Raw genomic sequence first — 11496 nt, forward strand, 5'->3', positions numbered from 1 at the left:
CTTTGTATTTGTTTCATATTTACATACTACTCATCTTCATTATAAACAGATTTTTTTACTTTAAATTCATAAAGCTCACCGTGGAATTGAAGAAATTTCCCGCTGAAAAAGTCCACAATTAATTGTAAAGTAAGACATTTAATTTTTCATTAAATAATCTCGTAGCTTATAAATGAAATGTATTCTCTTCTATTGTGAATTAAGCAGTGTGGTTTCCGTTTGTTTATTTAAATAACTTTGGTATGTCTGTCGTAGTTTTATTTAATGAAGACGTTTATGTTTTTTTGAGAATATTCAACACAACAGATTGACTTTGAAATGCTCCGGCAAGTTCCCCAGCTGTTCATCTGGCTATTATGTGGGTTCAATGGAGAAAATTTGCAACAAGCATTTCTACAGGTTTCCAAAACAACCTTAAGAGTTGCTTGTAAAGTGGAAGAGTGTTTGTAAACTGTCACCAGATGTGAAATGTGCTTCTTATTTTGTTTGTGAAGATAATTTTTTCGAAGAAGATTTTATGAATAAAAGTAGGCATAGGCTAAACAGGGGTGTGTTTCCAAAACATGTGACAGGTGTTCCTTGTGAAATTGCCAAAATCGGTAGTGAATCAGGTGACACTGTTGTTAATAGTGAATTGGGCCTACCAAACACTAGTGGTGCTATGGCAACTGTTCATTTTACAGCTGCTAATACCAGAAGTGAAATTGGTGTTAATGAACTACAAAGCCTTAGTTGTGCTGTGGCAAGTAGTTCCCATGTAGTGGATCAGGTGAAACTGGTGTTAATAGTGAATTAGACTTACCAAGCACTAGTGGTACCATGGAAAATCTTTATTATACAAGTGCCAATACAAGAGGTGAAACTGGTGTTAGATTATTACCTAGCACTAAAGTGCGCGTCATTTATGACGGCAGCCGAGTTTAGGTTCGTTCTGCACATCTGACGTCACAAAACACAGTCAGCCATTGAACAGAGAACGACGTTGCCAGAGCTCGACTGCAGTGCAGAGCATGGACGAGTGTCTTCAGTTTTAGAAACGTTCAGTCATAAATAAAGTAATTGAACAAAAGCAATGTCTTGATAGCAGACTTTCTTTTATAGAAAGTTTGTAAAAAGCATTCTTTATACCAATTGCTTCATATTCTATTAATTAATTAAACCAAACAAGCAATAAGCCTCCCAATTCAGGCGATAGCAAGGAAAGGTGTTTGTATCATTCTTACTAACCGCTTTTTCGCAATAAAGAACAGCGGTAATTGTTTATTTCCTATTGTACTTCGATGAAACGTGAGTAATTTATAATCATACAAACACTGTGTGTCGGTATTTTGCGTGATATTTTAATGTCCTCCGGAAGATACATAGAATGACGAGCTGCGTTAGCGTAATGATGAAAGTGTATGGCTGCTAATCGAAAGGTTCTGAGTGCAATCCTGGCTCAGTGCTTAAATTTTTCGTTATTTAAAAACAATATCGAAGTGTCTTACTTCATGAATTTTATTCGTTTGAATGTAATTTTTTGAAATTTCTAGTGGCAACTAAAATCGACCATACGGAAAGTATACGCTATTGACTTTTACCTCTGCAAACTCTTCAAAATTTCGTGCACTGGTTTACTACATCTAATGCATCACAATAACTGTGTTGAACATCGAAACAAAATTAAGTCATTTATGGGGGGAAGGTATCAGTCAATAAGATGTGTAAAAATCAAATTTTTGCGCCATATAGTTTTTGTGAAATCGAATGATAAAGTGTGTCAAAGCAGTCGAAACACCATGTGTCTGCACAGGCGAGCAGTGCGATGATGACAAAATCGCGCACATGGCGGAATGCGGGGAGCACGTCTCTGTAGCAGCGAAAGGGTTAATGTGGCCATGGTGGCTTTACTTCATAAACTGCGCGCTCCCTCCTAAACGTAAGTTTTCAAACTATACTATGGCGCTGCTCGTCTTGGCACGTGCAAATGGAAACACAGCAATCTCCCGCGTCTGGGCGGGCGTGCGCGAACCGCCAACATAAAAGAATTGAACTATAGTTGTGCTGAGCAGAGTAATTCATTGAGTGATGCACCTCTTAAATTTTTTATCTCCCCTCAAAATGAATCTGCAGATAGTGAGTACACATTCGTATCTGAAACATTTTGTAATGAGGAAAGTGGGATTTTAGGTACAGGGGTTTCAAAATCAGACTTAACTCCAACAAAATAAAAAATGTACAAGATTCATAGGAATACTCTAACAAGGCTATCAAAACTGAAAGCAAAGCTACATCATGAAAAATCACAACTGAAAGCACTTAAAGATTTATATGACAGCAATACTTTCTCTGTCATAGAATCTAATTTAAACTCTGTTGCCAAAGATTTCATAAACAGCCAATTACGAAATGCTCATCGATCAGCAAATGCAAGGTGATGGACACCCGAGGACAAAGTATTTGCTTTATCCTTATACAAACAAAGTCCCGCCTATACAAATATTTTGCAGTTCATTTTTATCTTCCTTCTGTGAGGTATCTGAAATGTCTGTTGTCTTCTATACCTTTTGAACCAGGGTTGAATACTTCGGTCATGAATGTAATGAAAGCAGAAGTTGAAGTAATGAACAACAGTGACAAATATTGTGCTTTGTTGTTTGATGAAATGTCTTTAGAAAGAGGGTTGTATTATAATGCAAGCAAACAAGAAATTTCAGGGTTTCAAGATTTAGGGCATTTAGGGTGGTCAAATGTTCATGCAAATCATGCATTAGTTTTCATGGTTAGAGGCATACATAAAAACTGGAAGCAGGTTGTTGCTTATTATTTCACTCACAGCTCAGTTTCAAGTAGCACTTTAAATAGTCTTATTACCTATGTCATAAGGCAATTGCAAGAAATAGGGCTAAAGGTAGTTTGTACAGTTTGTGACCAGGGTGCAACCAACCAGAGAGCACTGAAGGAACTCTGCTGTGAGAAATCTACTGAGTCCAGTCCATTTCATTTTGTAGTCAGAGATGAACCTATCGCAGTCATTTATGATGTCCCACATCTATTAAAAATACTAAAAATGCTCTGCTAGGAAATAAAATACAGTTTGGGTTTAAAAAAGAGGCCAGTTTTGGATATATTCACAGGGCTTTTCTTCTGGATCAGCAGGAGATGTTTAAGACATTGCCAAAACTACACAGGAATAATTTTGAATTAAATGATTCTTTTACTAAAAGTCAAGGTAGCTGCAGCCCAGCTTAGTCACACAGTTGCTGCAGTTATTGAAACTTATGTGGCATTTAATATCTTACCTGCTGAGGGAATATACACTGCAGAATTTGTTGAAAAGATGGATTGTTTATTAGATTCACTGAACAGTTCCTATTGTTATCCACAAGATGGCAAGTCTTATAAGTGTGCCCTTTCTGCAGAATCCCCACATATTGAAATGTGGTACAGTCTGCTATAAGAAATGGAAAATTGGAAAGTGTTGGAGCTAGGCACAAGGCGAGATAAGACAAATATGTTCATTTTCATAAGTGGGTGGCAAACTACAATAAGATCACTGATGTTCATTTGGAACAGATTTAAAAAAAATGACTTTAATTTTTTAAGCATGAGGGCTTTTAATCAAGATCCAGTGGAGAATGTATTTTGTTGTGTGAGGTAGCTTGGTGCTGCAAACACCAACCCAACTTGCTTTCAGTTCAAAGCAGCATTGAAAACAGTTAGAGTCAATAACATGACCTTATCTACAAAGTCACTAGGTAATTATGAGGATGATGGATCCATGCCAGTAAGCAATTTAAGGCAATTTTTGGGAGCTAGTGATGACAACTTTCTTGACTTCACAACAGACCATTCCATTATAGATCAAAGTGCTCCAAGGAAATACTAGAGGAAATCATCAACTGCACAAATATTGAAGGCAGAAGAGTGGCTGCTTTACGTGGTAAAACGTGGAAAACGTTTCTCTTGCTGAAATGGAGGGTTTTCTTGTTCTTTTACTGCTTTCTGGTGTTGAGAACAGTTGGGATGTCACTATTAGAGAATAATTCTTGGATGAAAAGGCAAATCCTACATATAAGGCCACCATGTCAGTAAATAGATTCGCAGATATAAGGAGAATGATTAGATTTGATGACAGGCATACCCGTGAAGCTCGATCTGCAGATGACAAACTTGCAGCTGTTCGCTATGTATGGGAACTATTTCTTGACAAGTGTAGAAATAGAATGATTCCCAATGATTCGCTCACAGTTGACGAACAGCTAGTCCCATTCCGTGGAAGATGTAGCTTCACCCATTATATGCCCTCTAAACTAGCCAAGTATACATCTGTATATGCTTTAGACGGAATTGTTTACATGGGAAGGAAGGCCCGTGAACCTATTTAGAAAAATCTTGGATTGAATGTGGTGAAAGATCTTGCTAAAAGCATTGAATGATCATCAAAAAATATTACTGTTGACAACGTCTTTACTAGTGTGCAGCTGGCAGAAGAGATGCTTCAGAAGCAAATTACAATTGTGGGAACAATCAAACAAAATAAACCAGAAATTCCTAATGAGATGAAACCATCTGCCTCAAGAGCGATTCATTCCTTTTTGTTTGCATTTAGAGGTGACACTACAATGGTGAGTTATGTTCCCAAAGAGAAAAAGTCTGTAGTTCTCATTAGCACAATGCATCACGACAGAAACATTGATGAAACTCATGCAAAAAAGAAACCAGATAAAGTTCTATAACCGTACGAAGGGTGGAGTAGATCAAATAGACCAGAAAATTCGTTATTACACTTGCGAGAGACAAACAGGAAGATGGCCATTTGCATTATGGATGAATATGATGGATGTCGCAGCAATGAACAGTGAAATTTTATTTTCTGCCCAACATCTGACATACCATAGTGGAAGAAGTGATAAAAGGCGTTTGTTTCTTAGAGATTTAGCAGAGGAAATGGTAAGACCACTAATGGAACTTCGTATTCAGATCCCTAATCTTCCAAAGAAAATCGTTGATGCCATGCAAAGATGTAGTGTTCAAAATGATGTCATATTGCTGAACCATCTACCTGTTTCAGGAAAAAGAAGAAGGTACAATTATTGTCCATATAATAAACTCAGGGAAAGTGTTGTGACATGCATTAGGTGTAAAACCAACATTTGTAAGGAACTTAGTGGCGTTCTTTGTGCTTCTTGTTTGTCACATGTTGAAAACTAAAAAAAATGCAATTTTATGCGACCAATGAATAATAACTTTTTGTCAAAATATTGCCTATATACATAATATTGTGAATAACGAGTATGTTTTAATTGAAGAAATTTATTGTAATAAATGTTATAAAATGTAAACTGCAACTTATAAGTGAATTAATAAAATTATTTTTATATGTTGTATGTAAACGGATGTAACTAATAGAAATTCACTCTTAGAGTTTTTTAAAAAATTAATAAAATGTCAATCAGGCAAACCAGATCCTGTTACTGTATCTTAGGAATCTGTCAATGTGACAATAAATTTGACAGAAATAAATTTAGTTCTAAAGAATGATTATATGAAAAGAGGAAAATTTTAAATTAGGACAGGGCCTTGGAGGCCCTGCATATGCATTCATGTGTGTTTTCAGCACCACGCATCCTAGGGTTAACTGCTGCTTATTCTCTTAATAATAGGCTTTTTTTCTCCATTGATCCAGCAGCTTGTATGACGTAAAAATTATGACATTATTTAGGAATATTTGTAGTCCAGTTTAGCTGTTATGGTGTTATTCTTCTTTTGCTTCAGTTATTTACACTACAAGCTTGTTTCGACTTACTCTCAGATTCAAGTGTTGCATTTGGTTCTTATGAGCCATAAAACATGCTGGAGCTTTTACATGTTGATAGATAACAATATAAGCATGTCAATTTAAAAGTCCTTTTTTTGATGTTTGCACCTGACAGTCGCTGCTCCTATCATGTTTTCTTGTCTGTCAGACGGAAACGTCAAAAATAGACGGAAAATATTACTGAATAAGAGTCTCTCTGCTGTAGTACAGTGTGCTATAGCTGTGTTTCAATTATTTTATTATGATGCCAGCCAAAATAATTACATAGCACGCCCAGAAAAATAAGGTAATAGAATTAAAAGAAAAATAAAAACCTACAACGTAAGTAAACTAGGGGGGGGGGATGCAACCAGCAATGTTTTCATATTTTAGTTCATCTCCAAACCACTTAAGGCGCTGCTGTCGGTCTGTGTTTCTCACTTTTAACATGGGAGTTGCGTTTCTCTTTTTTCTTGTTCTGTGAGATTACTATCAGCAGTGTATACAGACCACTTCATACTTACCGTGCTTCTCGTCTCGTCAAACCGTCAAAACATTAAAACATCCTGCAATGCGTTTCAAATGGCGGCATTCACACAGGCCGACAACAGACTGTCATTTCAAGTTACATCATGTCATCATCAAGGTTTCTCAGAAAGAAAGTTTTGATGGTGTCATTGTCTGCTAGTTTCAGAAGTTAACATATTTTCGCCACATTCACTTTTAATCTTTATTTTATTATTCTGCATTGTTTTCCTGGCAAGGTGCAAATGTTCCATGATCACTAGGAAAGTTTTTTACATTGAATGTTGTTTCATAAGAGAGGCCAGATATCTGAAAGCGAAAAATTATTTAGATGAAGCAATTTTCTTGAAATAAGCAGCTCTAATGAAGGAGAAAAATACAGTTGTACCAAGAAAAACAGCAGCACACAAGATAGCAGCTGTCAACAGCAGTTAGCAGAATCTGGAGGCTTCTGCAGTTCCTGATCCGTGGATCCAACTCCACACATCAACTTTGGAGTAAGGTCTGAAGATGATCGGATGAAACCAGTCGCCAATAAACGTCATTTTTGCGATCTAGACTTTTATTTCTAAGTGCAGGGTACGGAAACGCAGTAAAACCCGTTTTTGAACCAGAATTTTTAATTTTTTGAAAATGCAAGTGTATATCTCAAGTTTTGTTTTGCATGGTTCTGAAAGTCATATCAGATAAGTGACACACCCCATTGCCCATACATTGAATAAGCCGATTTGTGGCGTTTCTCATGACCAAAGCAGTGGGTATGTCAGCAATTTATACCTGAATGTTAGTCTTCAGGTCTTGTAGGGTCCTTGGATGATTGACAGGGACTGAATGGGGGAGTGGGCTGGCAACTTCAAATAGCCCCTTACTGAGATGAGGTGGTCTGGAAAGAGTTCCCTCAAAAGCGTCATCAATGTCCTTGAAGTGGAGCCATTGTTCCATCGTGTTGGAACTGAACCAAATGACACCTAAGTTCATCAAGGCGCGGGGAAACAAAGGTTCACGTAACAGCCTGAATTCGCTGTCACTGTGATTACATTTTCTTGAAAAAACCAGGGACGAATAAACCCAGATGAGGAAATTGCATAACATACTGTGACTTAAGAAGACTGCAGAGGTTTCAGATGCAATTCTCAGGGATTGGTGTTGGTCCAATATCACATGTTCTGTTTGTTGATGCTTCCACCAACTGCAAATCGGCTTAATCATAAAAAAAAAAAAAATGTGTCCCCAGAAACATTTCCGAGATGTGCCACGTAGTGTTCCTCTAAGAATTGAAATTGCAGAGTGTTCCCGTACAGTTACCAACTTGTACAGATGATAATGAAGGTCATTGTGAAGAATTTGCCTCACTGAACGATCAGAAAGTCCAAGGTCAGATGCATGTCTGAATGCAGAATGTTACAGGTACTGCAAGACTGAAGCTCTCACTACCTCAATGTTCTCAAGTGATCTCATGGACCAAGGGAATCCAATCCTCCGTCTTGTCATACCCAAGGTCTGTCTGAACATAGTGACTCATGTAACAACTGATTTTCAGTACGGGGCTCAGCTCAATGGGGCCATATTGAAGCGATTTCGGAAGGCGCGCTGGGTTGCAATCACAGAGCATCCGTTCAAAAAGTAGGCCTACATGGCAAATATGCGCTCCCCACTGTTCCAACGAATGATGCTGACTGATTTGAAAGAGAACAATACTTTAGAATTATGCCTGTTGAACGAGACCACTCCACTATGACTGCTGTGGCTTGAATGGTACACATCTTTGCAACCACGACACCATGCAGCACGGTACAGATGGGCCCAATTTGGCGAATGGAACGCTTAGGAATAGCACCACGTTCTCTTCACCGATGAGTGTCGTATATGCCTTCAACCGACAATCGTCGGAGACGTTTGGAGGCAACCTGGTCAGGCTGAACGCCTTACACACACTGTCCAGCGAGTGCAGCTTCTCTGATGTTTTGTGGTGGCATTATATGGGGCCGACGTACGTCGCTAGTACTCATGGAAGGCGCCGTAACGACTGTACGATACGTGAATGACATCCTCCGACCGATAGTACAACCATATCGGCAGCATACTGGCGAGGCATTCGTCTTCATGGATGACCATTCGTGCCCCATCGTGCACATCTTGTGACTAACTTCCTTCAGGGTAACGACATCGTTCGACTAGAGTGGCCAACGTGTTCTCCAGACATGAGCCCTATCGAACATGTCTGGGATGGATTGAAAAAGGCTGTTTATGGACTATGTGACCCACCAACCGCTCTGAGGGATCTACGCCGAATTACCATTGAGGAGTGGGACAATCTGGACCAACAGTGCCTTGATAAACCTGTCGATAGTATGCCACGATGAATACAGGCATGCATCAATGCTAGGGGATATGCTACAGGGGATTAGAGGTACCAGTATGTACAGCAATCTGGACCACCACCTCTGAAAGTCTCGCTGTATGGTGGTACAACATGCAATGTGTAGTTTTCATGAGCAATAAAAAGGGCCAAATTGATGTTTATATTGATCTCTATTCCAATTTTCAGTACAGGTTCCGGAACTCTCAGAACCGAGGTGATACCAATACTACGTTAACAATGTGGTTAAAATAATGCTGTGGCAATAACTAAATAACTGGTTCAAAGAAACAAAATAACATTATGTATACGTCATAGCATTACTGTGCATTTGTGTGACAGGTTATTACTGCAGTAAAAAGAGATAATTGTCTTTGTAGGTAGAGAGATGTATTAGTTGATCAATCATTTTTTCTGAGTGAGGTGGCAGAATGGATAAAACTTTGGGTTCATATTTGAAAGTTGTGTGTTCCGGATTATTTTCTGTCCATTCAAACTTATGTGTTATGTGGTTTCCCTAAATCAGAGTAAGAATGTTCCTTTGAAGAAGTTATGACTGATTTCCTCCTCCATCCTTACGCCACATGGGTCTGTGCCCCACGTATAATAACTTTGCATTAGAGGAGGTAATACACCAATTTTCGTTTTTTCCATTTTTCTTCATGTTCCACTTTTATCAAATGGCAGATTGTGGTGGATACATCTCCATTATGGTAAATGAATTTGATTCTAGTGACGAAGTTAGACATAGTTTCCTGATGTTAATAGCAACAATTTTGTGGAAGCTTCTCATTTGCTACTGAATGATACTATGTAACAATACAATGGTAGCATAAAATTCTGCAGAATAAAATTCTTATTAGCCTATATAAATCTCCCTAAAGAGTCTCAGCATTGTAGCATAGCTGTAGCGACTCTGTTCGTGTTCTTATTGAAACTAAGAAAATGCGCAAAATTTCCTGTCAGTACAATTCAAACCTTGTTAGAACAACAGAACAAAACAGAAAAACAGATCTTCTTCCATCTTAAGACTTTTTCAGATTTTCGTCGAGGTTGATATTCAGAGATTTCAGGGCCGAATTTTACACCAGTTAGAGATCTGTCATTTGGGCCGCGGAGGGGTGAAGTGGACTGCGGTAGTTGTCGTGGGGTTGTGGACCACTGCGGCTGCGGCAGGGACGGAGCCTCTCCGTCGTTTCTAGGTCCCCGGTTAACATACAGTACAGTACAATACAACCTAAGGACATCACACACATCTATGCCCGAGGCAGGATTCGAGCCTGCGACCATAGCAGCCGCGCGGTTCCAGACTGAAGCGCCTAGAACCGCTCGGTCACAGCGGCCGGCCTCTGAAAAGTCTAAGGGACTGTGACTGCGATACAATATCCACAGTCAACGTCTATCTCCAGGAATTCTGGGAATCAGAGTGATGCAAAACTTGTTTTGATGTGTGTGCTTGGAACTTTAATAGTGGCAACTATTTATTTACAGTTCATACAAAATAGATACTTGTTTCTAAGTTTTACTGACCTTCAAAATAGTCACCAGCATTGTGTATAACCGTTGCCAGCGATGTGGAAGTCGTAGGACACTCATATCAATGCCTGTTGTGTTGACAGTCTGAGCGGCGCGGTCTATTGCCTGACGAATTTGTAGCAGTTATGAAGCGAATGCCATGAAGTATTTCCTACAGTTTAGAAACTGAGTTGAACTCACGAGGGCTTAAGTCAGGGGAGTGCAGTAGGTGGTATAGCACTTAGCAGCCCCATCAGTCAAACAAATCAGTAACAGCTTGCACTGTACATGCTTGAGCATTGTCCTGCAAAATGATGATCCGGTCCTGCAGAAAGTGTCATCACTTCTGTCTCTATGCTGTTCGTTTTTGGAACAAAAAATACGACTAGATTAGAGGCTTAAGTGATGACACTTTCTACCGGACCTGACCATCATTTGGCAGGACAATGCTCAAGCATCCTGGAGATAGACGTTGACTGTGGATATTGTATCACAGACACAGTCCCTTTGACTGTTCAGAGATGTCACTAAACCCGCCCAAAGATGTAAACAACCATGCATGAGCAGCGCCTGTAGACGGAGGGGGTCCGACAGCCGATCAGTTCCAGTCATGCTACCAGGAAGGAGGTACATGGCTCCTGTTGTCTGTAGTTCAACCATGCCTAGATCACCCAAAACTTGCAAATATTGCGGAAATTGAAAGTGCTATTGATGTGCAGTTTTCACAGAATGGATTGGTTGTTTTGGGCGCGTATTGTTAGCCAAGCAACAGATTTTAATAATATTTAGAAAGTGTATTTTTTGTGCAAACCAACCACTTTTTTAAATGGAACAATGACTATTGATTGTGCAAACATACTACTTTTTAAATGGAGAAATGACTATTGACATCAACAAACTAAAAGTACTGTAAATTAGAATGTCATTGGTGTTTGTAGCAGGTTTCTAGTGCAAGTCGTTTACAAGATACCCACACTGACACTTGTTCAATACCTTTGGTAGCGCACACTAAGGAACAACACAAGTTCATACAGTACTTATGTGGATTCTGTCCAGTAACAACACAACTGACTATGAAAGATTGTGTTCAGAATGAGCATTGGCAATGGCAATACCGCTTCCTATGTGGTATGGAATGACTGATGCATATGTGCTAGCATTTCTGTGGAGATTTCTAAGCAGGCTGCAGTAATATGTCGTTGCATATCATCAGGTGCAGTTGGTATGTCCTTGTAGACAGTGGCTTTCAGCTTTCTCCACAGAAAAACGTCTACAGGCATCAAACCCAGGGAATTGGCTGGCCAAGTCCTGTGTGTCT

This window comes from Schistocerca cancellata, chromosome 1, assembly GCF_023864275.1.
Source record: "Schistocerca cancellata isolate TAMUIC-IGC-003103 chromosome 1, iqSchCanc2.1, whole genome shotgun sequence".
Classification (NCBI taxonomy): Eukaryota; Metazoa; Arthropoda; class Insecta; order Orthoptera; family Acrididae; genus Schistocerca; species Schistocerca cancellata.